Source organism: Pseudorasbora parva, chromosome 5 (genome assembly GCF_024679245.1).
Source record: "Pseudorasbora parva isolate DD20220531a chromosome 5, ASM2467924v1, whole genome shotgun sequence".
NCBI classification, from domain to species: domain Eukaryota; kingdom Metazoa; phylum Chordata; class Actinopteri; order Cypriniformes; family Gobionidae; genus Pseudorasbora; species Pseudorasbora parva.
Window position 1 is genome coordinate 50,845,822 of NC_090176.1, and position 20,588 is coordinate 50,866,409.

General features: G+C 40.1%; 1 protein-coding gene across 1 annotated transcript in view; it reads left to right on the forward strand.

Moving 5' to 3' along the window:
• LOC137075753 (E3 ubiquitin-protein ligase SH3RF3-like) overlaps positions 1-20,588 on the forward strand; it is a 171,083-nt gene that overhangs the window by 58,214 nt on the left and 92,281 nt on the right. The window lies entirely within an intron of this gene.

The following is a 20,588-nucleotide window of genomic DNA, read 5'->3' on the forward strand; positions in this document are numbered from 1 at the left end:
ATCCGTGTTCCACTGTAAACTCTATTCTAATGACTGATCCGTGTTCTACCGTAAACTCTATTCTAATGACTGATCCGTGCTCTTCCGTAAACTCTATTCTAATGGCTGATCCGTGTTCTTCTGTAAACTCTATTCTAATGACTGATCCGTGTTCTTCTGTAAACTCTATTCTAATGACTGATCCGTGTTCTTCTGTAAACTCTATTCTAATGACTGATCCGTGTTCTTCTGTAAACTCTATTCTAATGACTGATCCGTGTTCTTCTGTAAACTCTATTCTAATGACTGATCCGTGCTCTTCTGTAAACTCTATTCTAATGGCTGATCCGTGTTCTACTGTAAACTCTATTCTAATGGCTGATCCGTGTTCTTCTGTAAACTCTATTCTAATGGCTGATCCGTGTTCTTCTGTAAACTCTATTCTAATGACTGATCCGTGTTCTACTGTAAACTCTATTCTAATGGCTGATCCGTGTTCTACTGTAAACTCTATTCTAATGACTGATCCGTGTTCTACTGTAAACTCTATTCTAATGACTGATCCGTGTTCTTCTGTAAACTCTATTCTAATGACTGATCCGTGTTCTTCTGTAAACTCTATTCTAATGACTGATCCGTGTTCTTCTGTAAACTCTATTCTAATGACTGATCCGTGCTCTTCTGTAAACTCTATTCTAATGACTGATCCGTGCTCTTCTGTAAACTCTATTCTAATGACTGATCCGTGCTCTTCTGTAAACTCTATTCTAATGGCTGATCCGTGTTCTTCTGTAAACTCTATTCTAATGGCTGATCCGTGTTCCACTGTAAACTCTATTCTAATGACTGATCCGTGTTCTACCGTAAACTCTATTCTAATGACTGATCCGTGTTCTTCCGTAAACTCTATTCTAATGACTGATCCGTGTTCTACTGTAAACTCTATTCTAATGGCTGATCCGTGTTCTACTGTAAACTCTATTCTAATGACTGATCCGTGTTCTACTGTAAACTCTATTCTAATGACTGATCCGTGTTCTTCTGTAAACTCTATTCTAATGACTGATCCGTGCTCTTCTGTAAACTCTATTCTAATGACTGATCCGTGCTCTTCTGTAAACTCTATTCTAATGACTGATCCGTGCTCTTCTGTAAACTCTATTTTAATGGCTGATCCGTGCTCTTCTGTAAACTCTATTCTAATGGCTGATCCGTGTTCTTCTGTAAACTCTATTCTAATGACTGATCCGTGTTCTTCTGTAAACTCTATTCTAATGACTGATCCGTGTTCTACTGTAAACTCTATTCTAATGGCTGATCCGTGTCCTTCTGTAAACTCTATTCTAATGACTGATCCGTGTTCTTCTGTAAACTCTATTCTAATGACTGATCCGTGTTCTACTGTAAACTCTATTCTAATGGCTGATCCGTGTTCCACTGTAAACTCTATTCTAATGACTGATCCGTGTTCTTCTGTAAACTCTATTCTAATGACTGATCCGTGTTCTTCTGTAAACTCTATTCTAATGGCTGATCCGTGTTCTACTGTAAACTCTATTCTAATGACTGATCCGTGTTCTACTGTAAACTCTATTCTAATGACTGATCCGTGCTCTTCTGTAAACTCTATTCTAATGGCTGATCCGTGTTCTACTGTAAACTCTATTCTAATGACTGATCCGTGTTCTACTGTAAACTCTATTCTAATGACTGATCGGTGTTCTTCTGTAAACTCTATTCTAATGGCTGATCCGTGTTCTACTGTAAACTGTATTCTAATGACTGATCCGTGTTCTACTGTAAACTCTATTCTAATGACTGATCCGTGTTCTTCTGTAAACTCTATTCTAATGACTGATCCGTGTTCTACTGTAAACTGTATTCTAATGACTGATCCGTGTTCTACTGTAAACTCTATTCTAATGACTGATCCGTGTTCTACTGTAAACTCTATTCTAATGACTGATCCGTGTTCTACTGTAAACTCTATTCTAATGGCTGATCCGTGTTCTTCTGTAAACTCTATTCTAATGACTGATCCATGTTTTACCGTAAACTCTATTCTAATGACTGATCCGTGTTCTACCGTAAACTCTATTCTAATGACTGATCCGTGCTCTTCTGTAAACTCTATTCTAATGACTGATCCGTGCTCTTCTGTAAACTCTATTCTAATGGCTGATCCGTGTTCTACTGTAAACTCTATTCTAATGACTGATCCGTGTTCTTCTGTAAACTCTATTCTAATGACTGATCCGTGTTCTTCTGTAAACTCTATTCTAATGACTGATCCGTGTTCTACTGTAAACTTTATTCTAATGGCTGATCCGTGTTCTACTGTAAACTCTATTCTAATGACTGATCCGTGTTCTACTGTAAACTCTATTCTAATGACTGATCCGTGTTCTACTGTAAACTCTATTCTAATGGCTGATCCGTGTTCTTCTGTAAACTCTATTCTAATGGCTGATCCGTGTTCTTCTGTAAACTCTATTCTAATGGCTGATCCGTGTTCTTCTGTAAACTCTATTCTAATGGCTGATCCGTGTTCCACTGTAAACTCTATTCTAATGACTGATCCGTGTTCTTCTGTAAACTCTATTCTAATGACTGATCCGTGTTCTACTGTAAACTCTATTCTAATGGCTGATCCGTGTTCTTCTGTAAACTCTATTCTAATGACTGATCCGTGTTCTTCTGTAAACTCTATTCTAATGACTGATCCGTGTTCTACTGTAAACTCTATTCTAATGGCTGATCCGTGTTCTACTGTAAACTCTATTCTAATGGCTGATCCGTGTTCTACTGTAAACTCTATTCTAATGACTGATCCGTGTTCTACTGTAAACTCTATTCTAATGACTGATCCGTGTTCTTCTGTAAACTCTATTCTAATGACTGATCCGTGTTCTTCTGTAAACTCTATTCTAATGGCTGATCCGTGTTCTTCTGTAAACTCTATTCTAATGACTGATCCGTGTTCTTCTGTAAACTCTATTCTAATGACTGATCCGTGTTCTACTGTAAACTCTATTCTAATGGCTGATCCGTGTTCTACTGTAAACTCTATTCTAATGGCTGATCCGTGTTCTACTGTAAACTCTATTCTAATGACTGATCCGTGTTCTACTGTAAACTCTATTCTAATGACTGATCCGTGTTCTTCTGTAAACTCTATTCTAATGACTGATCCGTGTTCTACTGTAAACTCTATTCTAATGACTGATCCGTGTTCTACTGTAAACTCTATTCTAATGGCTGATCCGTGTTCTTCTGTAAACTCTATTCTAATGACTGATCCGTGTTCTTCTGTAAACTCTATTCTAATGACTGATCCGTGTTCTACTGTAAACTCTATTCTAATGGCTGATCCGTGTTCTTCTGTAAACTCTATTCTAATGACTGATCCGTGTTCTACTGTAAACTCTATTCTAATGACTGATCCATGTTCTACTGTAAACTCTATTCTAATGGCTGATCGGTGTTGGAGCTCTAGTCGTGTGTGTGTTCAGTGGGATCTCTGCGAATGTGTGTCTCTGTAACGGCACACAGCTGGATCGGCTCATGACAGGAACATTAACAGCGAGCGCCAAACACACACTTGATCTGAAAACTGTCTGCATGTTTCTCAATAAACTCCTCCACTAATGCATTCAGCCGAACCAATTAACCTCCGCCAGCTCTCCAGCTTATGTAACGCTTATGAATACTAATACTCATCTGAATTCTAATGGTGGGAAAGTTTAGATTCTTGATGCATCTTAATATTTTACCAGCAGTGCAGGTGCTCATGTGTCTGGTTGGTTAGGGATGAAATAATGGCCGCTGAGGGTTTCGTTACGGAAGGGGTTTTTGTGCGACTGGATGATGGATGATCAACATTTATAGCGTGTGATTTGTGCCCCACATTTATCCTCTTTAAATACACGCAGAGTTCTCCATGCAGAATGTGTGATTATGCTTTATCTATAGGTGTGCTATAGCTATATCTATTTCACACATTCTGCTTATTCACACTGTACTGTTAACAAGTTTATTCTCATGATAAACGTGGACAACATTTCAAAACACGAATTGACGTGTGACGGAGTATTTCTGTGCCAAATACACTTCTTCAGGATTCAGACAATTTCAGCACTTTAGTATGGTTATGGTTATTAGTATTTAGTATGGAGTATGGCACTGTATGATGTCATAAACATAAGCTTACACACACACACACACACACACACACACACACACACACACACACACACACACACACACACACACACACCAGAATGAGAGGAAGAGTGTGTCCATCAATGAGCTTCGTTCGGGTTACGGGAGCCGTCGGCGGCGCTGGTGTTGTTTAGACACAAGATAAATATCACTAAAGAAGTGTGTTTGTGTGTGTGTGTGTGTGTGTGTGTGTGTGTGTGTGTGTGTGTGTGTGTGTGTGTGTGTGTGCGAGGGAAATATCACCAGCTTCACAAATAACTCAGTGTTAAAGGAACAGTGGATGCAGTTTGTGTTCTGCAAGTGTGTTTGTTTGTTCCCGGTCATGAGTGGAAACCGCAGGCGGAGAGTGAAATTGTATCGTGTGTGTGTGTGTATGTGACTTTAGCTCCGCCCACTGCACGCCTCCACGGACTCGGCTGTTTTCTGAAAGAATCGGTTCAGTGTATCTGTCTTTTATAGATCTGATAAACTAAAGACTCTTGTGAGATATGAAGGATCAACATTATTCTATAGATACTCAAGATTAACAACAGACTGGCAGAAACTGTGTGTGTGTGTGTGTCTGTGTGTGTGTGTGTGTGTGTTATGACCCTTTAAAATGTAAGTGTTGTCTTTATGCAGCCTGTGGCCTTTCGTTTAGTGTGTGTCAGACTGAATTCTCCTGCTGCAGTTTCCCACAGTCAGTTTTTGTCGGGGCTTCTTTCCTTTGATATGGATCGGCGAGGCGATGATCATTTGACGCTCCTCAGACGTGTAGCGTCTCGCCCAGGATTCAGACGGATGGTAACGCCACAGGAAACTACACACACAATGCCACATGTCCCAGGTGAAGCTGCAGCCCATTCCTCATGTCACACCAGTTCAGACCTGTTCAAGAAACACCTAGCTCACACACACATACACACACATTGTTTTTTGTGACATTTGGGGACATTCCATAGGCGTAATGGTTTTTATACTGTACAAACCGTATTTTCTATCCCCCTACACTGCCCCTAAACCTACCCATCACACACACACACACACACACAAACACACACACACACACACACACACACACACACACACACACACACACACGTCTGGTTCACTATCTTTGTGGGGACATTCCATAGGCGTAATGTTTTTTTATACTGTAAAAAACGTATTTTCTAACCCCTTACACTGCCCCTGCCCCTAAACCTACCACACACACACACACACACACACATACACATACACATACACGTACACACATACACACACACACACACACACACACACACACTGCCCCTACCCCTAAACCTACCAATCACAGGAAACATTCTGCAGTTTTAAATTTACCAAAAACTTCATCCTGTATTATTTATAAGCCTTTTGAAAAGTGGGGACCGCTGGCTGGTGTCCTGACAAAATTGTGACCGCCATTTTTTAAATAGCAGCTAATCAAGCTAACAGCTGCTGGATTGTAATCTCCATCTATACAAATCATGGAGAGCTGCACGAATGCGTTGGATTCGCTGTGTTTTGATGCCGATGTAGGATCGTAAAGCCATGAGCCGTTGAGGGAAGGCTCGTTTGAGATGCATCGGCGCACTGTGCAGACCGATCGCGTATGATATCAAAGTACAGCGAGCGCAAATGACTCTATGCTTTTGGTATTTTGATATCATACATGGATCGGTCCATGCAGCGCCGATGCATCTCGAACAAGCCTGGTGTGTTTGTACTTCCCGCTAAAACGCTAGCGAGAAAGATGAGACGTATACAGTGACACAAGACCTATAGCTCTGTGGTGGCTCTCTAGCCTGTGGAAACCAAACCGGTTCTTAAAGCTCCACTGTGTGATATTTTCCCCCATCTAGCAGTGTAAAGCTATATGACCATCCAGTGAATATTAGTTTCTGTTCCTCTCAATTCTGATTTCATTTTAACTCCTACGGTGGCCGATTTAGTCCAAGATTAACATGGCAATCCCCCTCTTCACATTCGACACGGTGCCATCGAGTGTTAAAACACGAAAGGCGAAGCTTGAATTTACGGGTATGTCCCTCTTTGGCTACTGTACTTTCAAGATGGAGGGGCAACATGGCGACCGGCATTCGAACCCCTCACCCGTATGTGTTTTCAAAGGCATATTATAAACTTACAAGAATACTTTATAAGTAAATATACATTAATGAGCACATATATTTATGAAAGTACCAAGTGTCTTTAGCTAAGAATAAACAAAAAAAGTTACACAGTGTAGCTTTAAAGGCTCGTCAGTTGAACCAACTTAGAACTGACACTAGCACTGGCTCTGAACTAGCGCCCGGTTCATTCTGGTGGAAAAGGGGTATTTGAGATATGTATAGCAGTTGCGACGCCAGCGAAGAGGAGAGGAGTTAACACATGCAGCAGAAATGTATTCACTAAAAAAAAAAAAAAAAACACAACAAAGATAATCCACACCGGAAGAACAAGAACAAGAACACAACAGCTTTACAATGATGGGTAGACAACTGACAAACAACAGGAAACAAGGGGTTAATGTGGAACAGGTGTGAACGATTAATCACTATGGAAACTAATGAGGTAACTATGGAAACTCAGGAACCAAACACAGGAAGTTCTTCACACTTCAAACTAAAAGTCCATCAGTCAAATCCAAGAAACACCGATACAGGGAACATGACAATTATAAAAATGACAAGTAAACATTGAATTAAACATGGCATTTTAAAGAAGAAATTGTATTGTCTTGTCAAACATACTGAAAATTTTAAAAACTTATTTTTTTTTTACATTACTGTGACGTAATTTTGGGGGTAGGAGAAGTTCTGAAAGGTTGGTAAGTAAAACATTTAGTTGCCAGATGAGGCCAGAGAGTGAAAAGGATAAAGTCAAACCCCGATCTTAACTATAAAAATAATAAACAATTACACTTACAATTACACAACAAGTACATTTGCAGAATACACATAATTTCTGCTCAAAATAAGCCTAAAATGCAAATAAACAAAGATAATAAGAGTCATGTTCAAGCACAAACGTAAAACATATTAATTATTTAATTAAATCAAATGTTTATTATTATTAAATTATTATTATTATTAAAGTAAAAATAAAAGTAGTTTAACAGTAGAAACTTCTGAAAATTGAATAATGTATATATTTGATAGTTTTCTTTATCATATCATATTTATGTTGTTTTATTTATGTAATGTGTTTGTAAAAATCTTAATTTTGCTATAATAACTGCTTGCCACAATGGTTTAATTAACTAGTCTTCATTGTGTGTGGTGAATTGTATTAAAACAGACCAAAAATCCCAATAATCAAAATAAATCCAAATAATTATTAATGTTATTATTAAAGGGTTACTTCAGCGATTAGCATATGGCTTTGTATCAGTAGAAACCCTGGAGTATATTCAAATTATTGTGCTTTCCCCCCTCATATCCCCCTGAGACAAGAGATTTATGCATTTTATTTCTGGAAAAATTCCTCCTATGATGCAAATTGACGATTTTTGCATCATCAGATGAATGTTTGGCCAAAGGCTAAAGACTACAGCCAGCAGAGGGAGCCATTTCCGCATGTTTTGAACCCGCTCATGTGGGATGGAGATCACACTCACAGCTCAGCTCAGCTCAGCTACAGGCACTCATTTAAACGGAGATATGGTGTGCAATGTAAGTCTTTTAACTTCTCTAATTTATTTCTATGAAAGTTAAGCTTGCAAAGGCATGAACTGAAACGCACCAGACTGAACTGGCGTTGTGAATGTATGCCGCGAGTGTAGTCGCGATTACCTCAGCTCTCATCACGAGAGCTCATCAGCTCATTAATCTCACTCCTGCAGTCAGTGCTCAGTGCTGTGAGACTCGCGCGGCGACTCACTCATTATATTGAACACACACGTTCAGTTTTTAATTGTAGTGTCTTCTCTAACTCAGTCACTGTAATCAAGTTGGTGGCTTTGGGAATGGCCTCACAGGGCAGCGAAGCATTCTGGGAATTGTAGTCTTTCATCCCCATGGGACAAAAATACATTTTCTGTCTTTTCTCAGTCTAGAAGACACCAAATTCAAAAATAATTTCACATTTCTACTGCATTGATGACCCAGTTTAAATACAGATTCATCTTCCCAGCGCTGAAGTACCCCTTTAATAATAATATAGGGAGCCCACAACAATGTAATGCCTTCGTTAATTAATAGATAATAAAAATATTTATATTAATTGGGAAATTTCCCCACACTGTAACACAATTTTGTTGGTTTAACTTGAAAAAGTAAGTAACCTGGTTGCCTTAAATTTGAGTTTATTGAAATTAAAAATTTGAGTTGATACAATGAAGGAAATTTGTTTAATAAATAGAAACTCAAAATATTATTGTATCTGAACCACATAAAAAAATGTGATAAATCATGAAAATAGCACAATTTGTCGTTTTACTGCGTTATCACAAATAAAACACACACAATTACCCAATATGCTTACAACATCTTTTAATAATATTTTAATAAAGTTTGTCGAATTGTATTGACTCAAATATTTTATTTCAACTAACTCAAAATTTTAAGGCAACCAGGGAACTTATTTTTAAATCATTTTTTTTTATTTACAGATCTGCATCAGAATCTGCACCAAAATTGCATATTTTGAATAAAATTGAGCTTTTTTCCCTTGCATACTCTCACTATGTCAGACTATATGATCCATAAAAGCTTGATGTATCAACTATAATACTCAACAAAATACATGCAAACTTTTTTTTGAGCTTTTTTTGTTTTTTCTAAACTATAGGATCAATAGTGTTTCATTTAGTTCAAGTTCAAGTTACTTTATTTATAAAGCGCTTTAAGCAAGGTAGAACCTACCAAAGTGCTGAACATGGTCAAACATATAATAAAAACAAAATGATAAAGCATCACATAATTCAAGATCATATCATATCATAGTTCAGATAAAAACTGAAAAGCCATTAAAAAAAAAATCTATTAAAAGCCAAGTTAAAAAGAAAGGTTTTTAACCTGATTTTAAATTCCGATACAGTAGAGGCCAATTTAATTTCGAGGGGTAACTTATTCCAGAGAGTAGGGCCGGCCACAGCCAAAGCACGATTTCCTCTTGTCTTTAAACGGGCTTTTGGAATATGAAGCAGAAATTGATCATTTGATCGAAGGCTCCTATTTGAGCTATACAAATGAAATTGAGTAGATAAATATGGGGGAGCGACATTTTTTAAAGATTTGTACACAAGTAACAAAATTTTAAACTCAATACGAAACTCTATAGGCAGCCAATGTAACGATCTTAAAAGAGGTGTAACATGATCAAATTTCCTATAGCCCTTTAAGAATTTCGCTGCGGCGTTTTGTACTAACTGGAGCCGAGAAATTTGAGACTTTGCGATACCATAATATAAGGAGTTACAGTAATCCAGCCGCGATGTAATAAAGGCATGGATGACAGTTTCAAGGGAACGCTCAGAAAGAAATGGTTTTATTTTTGAAAGAAGACAGAGATGAAAGAAACTAGAAACAACAACTGAGTTTATTTGTTTGTCAAATGACAGATTCGTATCAAATGTAACCCCAAGATTTCTAACATGGGTATCTGTAGTAGAGCAGATTTGCTGAAGATCAAAGTGGGGGTGTGCTTTGGCATTGGGTGGACCAAAAATCATGATTTCTGTTTTATCAGAATTTAAAAAGAGGAAGTTAGAAGAGAGCCATGATTTTATCTCATTTAAACAGGCGTACAGGGTATTTAAGATGTTTACGGAGTTTTTCTTAGACACAGGCAGATAAATTTGCAGATTATCTGCGTAACAATGAAATGATACATCATACTTCCTAAAAATAGAACCCAAAGGAAGAAGGTATAGGGAAAAGAGCATAGGAGATAAAATCGAGCCCTGAGGAACTCCACAGGTTACATGCCCCAGAGATGAAGAGAAACTACCGATTTTAACAGTGAACCTGCGATTTGTCAAAAAGGATTTGCACCAGTGTAGGACTTCACCATCTAAACCAGTGGTTCTCAAACCTGTCCTGGGGACCCCCAACCAGTGCACATTTTGCATGTCTCCCTCATCTAACACACCTGATTCAAATCATCAGCTCATTAGTAGAGACTGCAAGACTTGAATTGGGTTTGTTTGAGGAGGGAACATGCAAAATGTGCAATGGTGAGGGGTCCCTAGGACAGGTTTGAGAACCACTGATCTAAACCAACATAATGTTCTAATCGAGAGAGGAGAGTTTCATGATCTATGGTATCAAAAGCTGAAGATAAATCTAACATAACCAAAATCACAGAATCACCCAAGTCTGTAGCCATTAAAACATCATTAAGAACTTTTACTAGAGCTGTCTCAGTACTATGTAATGCTTTAAAACCTGATTGAAAAATCTCGTATATGTGATTATCATCTATATAAGACTGAAGTTGACTAAGCACAATCTTTTCCACTAGTTTAGAGAGAAAAGGCAACACAGAAAATGGACGGTAATTTGATAGGATAGAAGACTCAAGATTAGGTTTTTTTAAAATAGGAGTTACCGTAGCTGTTTTTAAACTATTAGGGATTTCTCCAGATTTTAAGCATTTATTTAAAAATGTGACCAGCTCTGGACCTATTACATCAAATATTAACTTAAAATATCGTGGGTGAATAATATCATAAGAAGAAGGAGATGGTTTTAAATTTAAATTTCCAGGGAAACAGGAGCAAATGTTGACCAGCTGTAAGGTGGAGCAGCAGTTATCAGGGGGTTACTATTTGTAACCTCAATTTGGGCTCTCACAGCTGCGACTTTGACCTCAAAATAAGACATGAAATCATCACACAGAGCAATAGATGGATTATGAAAGTTGTTAACAGGAGGATTCAATACAGAGTTTATAACAGAAAATAGTATTTTTGGAGTGCGATGATGTTTCTCGATGAGATTTGAAAATAGGCATTTTTAGCCCTCTTTACTGCGTTCTGGTATCTGGTTAAATAGTCCTTAAAAATGTCATAAGACACCTGAAGTTTATTGTTTTTCCAAAATCTCTCCGCTTTTCTACATTCTTTCCTCAATGAGCGGATATCTTGATTGATCCAGGGCTCAGATTTGGATTTTGGTTTCAAAAGTTTATAAGGTGCAATAGAGTCTAATATCTCAGTCCAAGCACTGCTTAAAGTAGAAAAGTGTTCTTCTGCATCAAGGACAGACAAGTAGGATTCAGTTGCAGGTGTAGAAGAGGATTCCTTGTAACATCGAGTGAAGTCCTCAGTAAAAGAGGGGGTATAAACCCGGGCTCTACTGTCTTTTCCGATTTGGGGAGGAATTGAGGGAGAGTCCAGTTTAAAAACAATGGGAAAATGATCCGAGATTAGAGTTTCAATAATTTCATTATCGGTGATCATCAGTCCAGAGGTTAGAATTAAGTCCAATGTATGTCCTCGGATATGCGTAGGATGCTTAACCCATTGAGTCAAATTAAAAGAGTCAATAATATTCTGAAATTCAGATGTGAGAGGTTTAGAAGGGCAGCACAGATGAATGTTGAAATCTCCTAGTTGAAGGATACGGTCATATTTAGTCAGAAGGTCTCCAATAAACTCAGAGTTCCTCGTTAAAACCTTTGGATAAATGTGGTGGTCGATATATTAGTGCTAGAACAGTAGGAGCAGACCAGTCAAATAGCAAAATCTGTGCTTCAAAGCTTGAGTAAGAGATGGATGAAAGCGTCTGACATTTCTGTTTATAGCGTTCCCTCATAATAATAGCTAAACCACCACCTCTACCAGAGAGGCGGGGAGAGCTATAAAAACAATAGTCTTTAGGTAAAAGGTCGGAAAACGGGCTTTGATCCCCTACTTTTATCCATGTTTCAGTAACAAACAAGAAGTCCAATTTCCGCGTTGATATAAACTCATTTAGAATAAAAGTTTTATTTACCAGGGATTGGGCGTTTAATAACGCCATCCTTGGGGAGCGCCGCGCATCTGAGTCATTAGATTTCATCAGGAATAGAAGGTTCGAGCTATTTACTCCTCCAGAGTCACGCCGAATTATAGTCCGTCGGTAAAGTTCTTTGGAAGGGCCAGCGGCGTAATCTGAGGCCGAAGGGACTAATATGATGTGTTTTAGCCAGCGAGATGAGTAAAACGGTCTTTCCGTGAACACATAGCGGCCTGGATAATGCCTTATGGGTCCATTTGCAGCGACGCCATCGCGCAGCCAGATCCTCAATCTGACGACCGATCCGCCGCGTTTGCCCCTTCTTTTCCGGCGCCTTCTCGGTACAGTCTCCAATGGCCACTGCCGAAGGAAATCCGGGATGTCCTTCACAGGGCTCCCATGTATGTTGTCGATGGTATGTCCCAGGTTAGTGCCGCGGCTGTATATACTCCATTTTCGAATGTCTAAAAGAGTCTGACGGTCATAAACGAGAGACTCCACATAAAATGAAAACAAGAAAACGCAAAAAGCCCAACAGGGCCAATGAAAGACAAATGAACCAAACGAAGTGCTGCGAGACAGACGGCTTGCCATGCACACCTGGCCATCTTGGAATTACCCGTAGATGCACTATTATGATGGATAGATCATAATAGATTTAATTTATAGATTTTTTTATTATTTCATATTTCATGCATTAAAGGGTCATAACACACATATACCAGGTAACTTTTTTACAGTGCAGTATCCCTCTCAGAAATCTTTTCCCTGGCGCGCGCACACACACACACACACACACACACACACACACACACACACACACACACACACACACACACACACACACACACACACACACACACACACACACACACACACACACATACACACATGTTGGTCTATGTGGTTTACAGGGACTCTCCATAGGCGTAATGGTTTTTATACTGTACAATCCGTATTGTCTATCCCCTTACACTGCCCCTACCCCTAAACCTACCCATCACAGGAAACATTCTGCATTTTTACTTTCTCAAAAAAACATAATTTAGTATGTTTTTAAGGCCATTTGAATTATGAGGACATTTGATATGTCCTCATAAACCACATTTATAGTGTAATGCCAGTGTAATTCCCATGTAGTTATACAAATTTGTGTCCTCATAAACCACATAAACAGGCTCACACACACACACACACACACACACACACACACACACACACACACACACACACACACACACACACACACACACACACACTCACACTCACGGCGTGATACACAAACACTTCATTATGAGATTAATAAGGCGGCTGGTTTTGAGGACGAGGGTAAGGTCAGATGAGGCAGATCTGAAGGAAGTCACTGGTATAATAGACTCCCACTGCTCCAAACGTGTCTAATGGGATGAGGACGTGACGAATGAAGACAGCATGCTCTAGTTTATCCTGCATATGTGCGAAAGACCTCACGTTTGATGTTATTAAAAGACTCCTTTTGTGATCACGGCTGAAGAAAAGATTCCTGCTTCATCAGGGATGAGAGGAAAGTGGAAGTCTTTTAGTATAATGAAACGTTCAGCTCGTGCTCACGTGACTTTACATCTGCACTGGTTTTATACAGTAAACGCAAGAATAACTCTTTAATATTGTGTTTAATGTCGTCCAGACACCATTTATTATAAAAATCACGAGTATTAAATATGATCATCAAGCTTTTTGATGATCTCTCAATCATCATTGTTTTGCATTGCATGTTTAAGAGCTTTGACCATACAACTCTTTGATCTAAAGTACTAGGCTATATAAATATGAATAAATTAATGGAATAAAATGTTGTTAAAGTGTGACCTGACTTCTATGAAAGAGTAAACAGAGAATTGCAATTCTGACGAGCCATGTTCAGTAACAACTTTTGGGTTTTAAATAAAAAATAATGAATAAATGCTGTGTTTGTGGTATGCAACAGAGGATCAATGCGCACTGCAAATATGTGAAAACACAACAGGGCGTAAGGCTCCTGCACCTCATACACACCGCAACACACACCGCATACACACTGCAGACGGAGTGTGTGTGAAACGGGCTTAACGGGGATTAAACCCGTCAGAGCGGCGCAATCTGTCACTCACATGAGATCCACCAATAGCAAACCACAACCATCCAATCAATTCCCACAGACAAAATCAAGCCCCGCCCCCTACATTTGTTCTTGCTTGAGAAGCGATTAACTCGATTAACGGCACAATAGAGAAGAAAAGACGAGTGCAAACTCCAGACTCTGAGTGTGTTGTTGAGCGATTGAAACGGCTGAGAATAGAGCAGCTCAGATCCTCAGATCCAGACATGAAGACACGACGCCTGACTCTAATGGACCGAGACATATTTAGGCTTTACGTTTCACCTATCTTACATGTTATAAGTGCGTCTGACCCACTTCTCGTTTTATTTACATACATGTAAACGTAGAGAGAAAGAGAGAGAGAAAGAGAGAGAGAGAAAGTGAAGAAAGCTTTGGTAACACTTTACAATACGGGTGCACTAATATGCATTTATTCATGCTTAACTAATGCACAGATAATCATGAGTTAATGTATGAAGAACTAACCCATAATTAATGATTACTGCATCAGCAACTAATGAACATTCATCATGATTAATATATTAAGTAATCATTAAATTGTTATTAGTTAAATGTGTCATCATGTATTAATTCCCTGACTAATAATGTAAATTAACATGTTAATCACCACAATGGCTCAAAGCCATGCCTTTCAACTTCGCCGTCTGCTTTAATTAATCATTAGTTAATGAGTTATAAAGGTTTCATTATTTTATGACTTTACTTGTTGAGGCACATGCCTATTAACTCATTCAATATTAATTCAACACCCATAACCACAATTACATATTACTTAACAATTAGTTAATAGTCATGTGCCTCAATAACTAAACATAATGATTCCTTTATAAATCACATTATTAGTTAATCTATGCGTTATTAGGGAATTAATACATGATACATTTAACTAATAACAATTTAATGATTACTTAATCTATTAATCATGATGAATGTTCAACCTGTCCTCCAAAAAAACGACTCTATAGGTCATTTTTCAAGCATCTTATTACGACCCATATTTACGTTTTAAAGTCATGCGCCCTCTAGCTGCCGTAAAAATAATGATGGCCTCACTTTATATTAGGTGGCCTTGAGTACAATGTACTTACTGTGTTTAAATTGTATTGCAAAACCTCTTTGCTGATATTGAGGTGGATACGGGTAGAGTTAGGGACAGGTGTGGTGGTGTGGGTCAGTTTAAGGGTAGAGTTAGGGACAGGTGTGGTGGTGTGGGTCAGTTTAAGGTTAGAGTTAGGGACAGGTGTGGTGGTGTGGGTCAGTTTAAGGGTAGAGTTAGGGACAGGTGTGGTGGTGTGGGTCAGTTTAAGGGTAGAGTTAGGGACAGGTGTGGTGGTGTGGGTCAGTTTAAGGGTAGAGTTAGGGACAGGTGAGGTGGTGTGGGTCAGTTTAAGGGTAGAGTTAGGGTCAGGTGTGGTGGTGTGGGTCAGTTTAAGGTTAGAGTTAGGGACAGGTGTGGTGGTGTGGGTCAGTTTAAGGGTAGAGTTAGGGACAGGTGTGGTGGTGTGGGTCAGTTTAAGGGTAGAGTTAGGGTCAGGTGTGGTGGTGTGGGTCAGTTTAAGGGTAGAGTTAGGGTCAGGTGTGGTGGTGTGGGTCAGTTTAAGGGTAGAGTTAGGGTCAGGTGTGGTGGTGTGGGTCAGTTTAAGGGTAGAGTTAGGGACAGGTGTGGTGGTGTGGGTCAGTTTAAGGGTAGAGTTAGGGTCAGGTGTGGTGGTGTGGGTCAGTTTAAGGGTAGAGTTAGGGACAGGTGTGGTGATGTGGGTCAGTTTAAGGGTAGAGTTAGGGTCAGGTGTGGTGGTGTGGGTCAGTTTAAGGGTAGAGTTAGGGTCAGGTGTGGTGGTGTGGGTCAGTTTAAGGGTAGAGTTAGGGACAGGTGTGGTGATGTGGGTCAGTTTAAGGGTAGAGTTAGGGTCAGGTGTGGTGGTGTGGGTCAGTTTAAGGGTAGAGTTAGGGTCAGGTGTGGTGATGTGGGTCAGTTTAAGGGTAGAGTTAGGGTCAGGTGTGGTGATGTGGGTCAGTTTAAGGGTAGAGTTAGGGTCAGGTGTGGTGGTGTGGGTCAGTTTAAGGGTAGAGTTAGGGTCAGGTGTGGTGATGTGGGTCAGTTTAAGGGTAGAGTTAGGGTCAGGTGTGGTGGTGTGGGTCAGTTTAAGGGTAGAGTTAGGGTCAGGTGTGGTGGTGTGGGTCAGTTTAAGGGTAGAGTTAGGGTCAGGTGTGGTGGTGTGGGTCAGTTTAACGGTAGAGTTAGGGACAGGTGTGGTGGTGTGGGTCAGTTTAAGGGTAGAGTTAGGGTCAGGTGTGGTGGTGTGGGTCAGTTTAAGGGTAGAGTTAGGGACAGGTGTGGTGGTGTGGGTCAGTTTAAGGGTAGAGTTAGGGTCAGGTGTGGTGGTGTGGGTCAGTTTAAGGGTAGAGTTAGGGACAGGTGTGGTGGTGTGGGTCAGTTTAAGGGTAGAGTTAGGGTCAGGTGTGGTGGTGTGGGTCAGTTTAAGGGTAGAGTTAGGGACAGGTGTGGTGGTGTGGGTCAGTTTAAGGGTAGAGTTAGGGTCAGGTGTGGTGGTGAGGGTCAGTTTAAGGGTAGAGTTAGGGACAGGTGTGGTGGTGTGGGTCAGTTTAAGGGTAGAGTTAGGGTCAGGTGTGGTGGTGTGGGTCAGTTTAAGGGTAGAGTTAGGGTCAGGTGTGGTGGTGTGGGTCAGTTTAAGGGTAGAGTTAGGGACAGGTGTGGTGGTGTGGGTCAGTTTAAGGGTAGAGTTAGGGTCAGGTGTGGTGGTGTGGGTCAGTTTAAGGGTAGAGTTAGGGACAGGTGTGGTGGTGAGGGTCAGTTTAAGGGTAGAGTTAGGGTCAGGTGTGGTGGTGTGGGTCAGTTTAAGGGTAGAGTTAGGGACAGGTGTGGTGGTGAGGGTCAGTTTAAGGGTAGAGTTAGGGTCAGGTGTGGTGGTGTGGGTCAGTTTAAGGGTAGAGTTAGGGACAGGTGTGGTGGTGTGGGTCAGTTTAAGGGTAGAGTTAGGGTCAGGTGTGGTGGTGTGGGTCAGTTTAAGGGTAGAGTTAGGGACAGGTGTGGTGGTGAGGGTCAGTTTAAGGGTAGAGTTAGAGTCAGGTGTGGTGGTGTGGGTCAGTTTAAGGGTAGAGTTAGGGTCAGGTGTGGTGGTGTGGGTCAGTTTAAGGGTAGAGTTAGGGACAGGTGTGGTGGTGTGGGTCAGTTTAAGGGTAGAGTTAGGGTCAGGTGTGGTGGTGTGGGTCAGTTTAAGGGTAGAGTTAGGGACAGGTGTGGTGGTGAGGGTCAGTTTAAGGGTAGAGTTAGGGTCAGGTGTGGTGGTGTGGGTCAGTTTAAGGGTAGAGTTAGGGACAGGTGTGGTGGTGTGGGTCAGTTTAAGGGTAGAGTTAGGGACAGGTGTGGTGGTGTGTGTCAGTTTAAGGGTAGAGTTAGGGTCAGGTGTGGTGGTGAGGGTCAGTTTAAGGGTAGAGTTAGGGTCAGGTGTGGTGGTGTGGGTCAGTTTAAGGGTAGAGTTAGGGACAGGTGTGGTGGTGTGGGTCAGTTTAAGGGTAGAGTTAGGGACAGGTGTGGTGGTGTGGGTCAGTTTAAGGGTAGAGTTAGGGTCAGGTGTGGTGGTGTGGGTCAGTTTAAGGGTAGAGTTAGGGACAGGTGTGGTGGTGTGGGTCAGTTTAAGGGTAGAGTTAGGGACAGGTGTGGTGGTGTGGGTCAGTTTAAGGGTAGAGTTAGGGACAGTTGTGGTAGTGTGGGTCAGTTTAAGGGTAGAGTTAGGGTCAGGTGTGGTGGTGTGGGTCAGTTTAAGGGTAGAGTTAGGGACAGGTGTGGTGGTGTGGGTCAGTTTAAGGGTAGAGTTAGGGTCAGGTGTAAGGGAAGTGCCAACTGTGTAATTACAAATGTAACTACAGAAATTAATTACAGACGTAATTACATGCAGGTATTTTTTAAATGTAAGTACATTGTAAAAACATGTCTGTACACAATAAGTGCATTGTATCTAATGAGTAATTAAAATATTAGTACATAGTAGTTATGGCCACCTAATATAAAGTGGGTCCATGATGACAGTGTCGTGTTACGTGAAGTCATGAAATGACGTATGACTGTCGTTACCAATCAAAATGCGTGTTCATTTTAATGCAATGTGTGGACTTTTTACCACCATTTGTCATATTTCCATTTAGCCAAAATATTATTTTTTTATGTACAACTCCACCCACCCCATCCCTAAAGCTACCCAGTGATTTGTAGTGCATACACACTTTATGAGCACGTGTGTGTGTGTTCCCTGGGATCGAACTCAGGATAGCATGATCACATGCTGTTGTTGCATAGCGCAATGCTTTACTAACTGAGATCTGCAAAACCTGTAATATTAAGCAGATAAAAGGAGAAAATGCTTTAAAATGAAAGTGTCCTGCTGTCAAAAGGAGCACAACTTTAGTAAACGCTCCCATGGGTCGTATTTCAAGGAAGTGACAAACAAACTATAGGTGTATTGGTCGGAGGACATTTTGTGAATGTTCATTAGTTGCTGATGCAGTCATTATTAATAAATGGTTTAGTTCTTCATATTAGTAATTGTCACAATTCATCAGTGTGAGTGCCCGTGATCACCATCAGAGGGCACTCCACCCCGGACTGTCACTCCATCACAAACTACATTACCCATAATCCTTGGACTCATTAGCACTCACTGTTCACACCTGTGTCTCATCACCTCATTACCTCTGCCTATATATACCTTGTTCACTCTGTCATTCATTGCGAAGTCTTGTTTAGTGTCACAACTGCATTTCTGAGCATTTCCCTGTTTTCATGTATCTTGGTCTTTGATTTCTTGCCTTCTCTGTGGATTACCCTTTTGCCTGTTCCGTCTGTTTTGTTTGCCTTTTCGGACTGATTGCCTGTGTATGACATTTGCGTGTTTTATGGACTACGGCTTTGGATTACCCTTCAATAAATACTGCGTTTGGATCTTCAACCTTCTGTCTCAGAGCAGTTCGTAACAGTAATACATTAACTCATGATTATCTGTGCATTAGTTAAGCAGGAATTAATGCATATTAGTGCACCCTATTTCCATTTGTGTAAAAATACAGTAAAAATGATGAAATATCACTCCAGTGAATATATATATATATATATATATATATATATATATATATATATATATATATATATATATATATATATATATATATATATATATATATATATATATGCATGGGCGCCAAATAAAAAGTGGGTGGGTCAGTAGCGGCTGGTGAAAAAGATTATATGTGGGGTAATTGTTTTGCAGGGGTCTGGGGTTTCTCCCCCATAAAAAAAGAATATTTCGTAGATGTGATTTTGAGGCCATACAGTATTGTTCAAAATAATAGCAGTACAATGTGACTAACCAGAATAATCAAGGTTTTTAGTATATTTTTTATTGCTACGTGGCAAACAAGTTACCAGTAGGTTCAGTAGATTGTCAGAAAACAAATGAGACCCAGCATTCATGATATGCACGCTCTTAAGGCTGTGCAATTGGGCAATTAGTTGAAAGGGATGTGTTCAAAAAAATAGCAGTGTCTACCGTTGACTGTACAAACTCAAAACTATTTTGTACAAACATTTTTTTTTTCCTGGGATTTAGCAATCCTGTGAATCACTAAACTAATATTTAGTTGTATGACCACAGTTTTTTAAAACTGCTTGACATCTGTGTGGCATGGAGTCAACCAACTTGTGGCACCTCTCAGCTGTTATTCCACTCCATGATTCTTTAACAACATTCCATAATTCATTCACATTTCTTGGTTTTGCTTTAGAAACAGCATTTTTGATATCACCCCACAAGTTCTCAATTGGATTAAGGTCTGGAGATTGGGCTGGCCACTCCATAACATTAATTTTGTTGGTTTGGAACCAAGACTTTGCCCGTTTACTAGTGTGTTTTGGGTCATTGTCTTGTTGAAACAACCGTTTCAAGGGCATGTCCTCTTCAGCATAGGGCAACATGACCTCTTCAAGTATTTTAACATATGCAAACTGATCCATGATCCCTGGTATGCGATAAATAGGCCCAACACCATAGTAGGAGAAACATGCCCATATCATGATGCTTGCACCTCCATGCTTCACTGTCTTCACTGTGTACTGTGGCTTGAATTCAGAGTTTGGGGGTCGTCTCACAAACTGCCTGTGGCCCTTGGACCCAAAAAGAACAATTTTACTCTCATCAGTCCACAAAATGTTCCTCCATTTCTCTTTAGGCCAGTTGATGTGTTCTTTGGCAAATTGTAACCTCTTCTGCACATGCCTTTTTTTTAACAGAGGGACTTTGCGGGGGATTCTT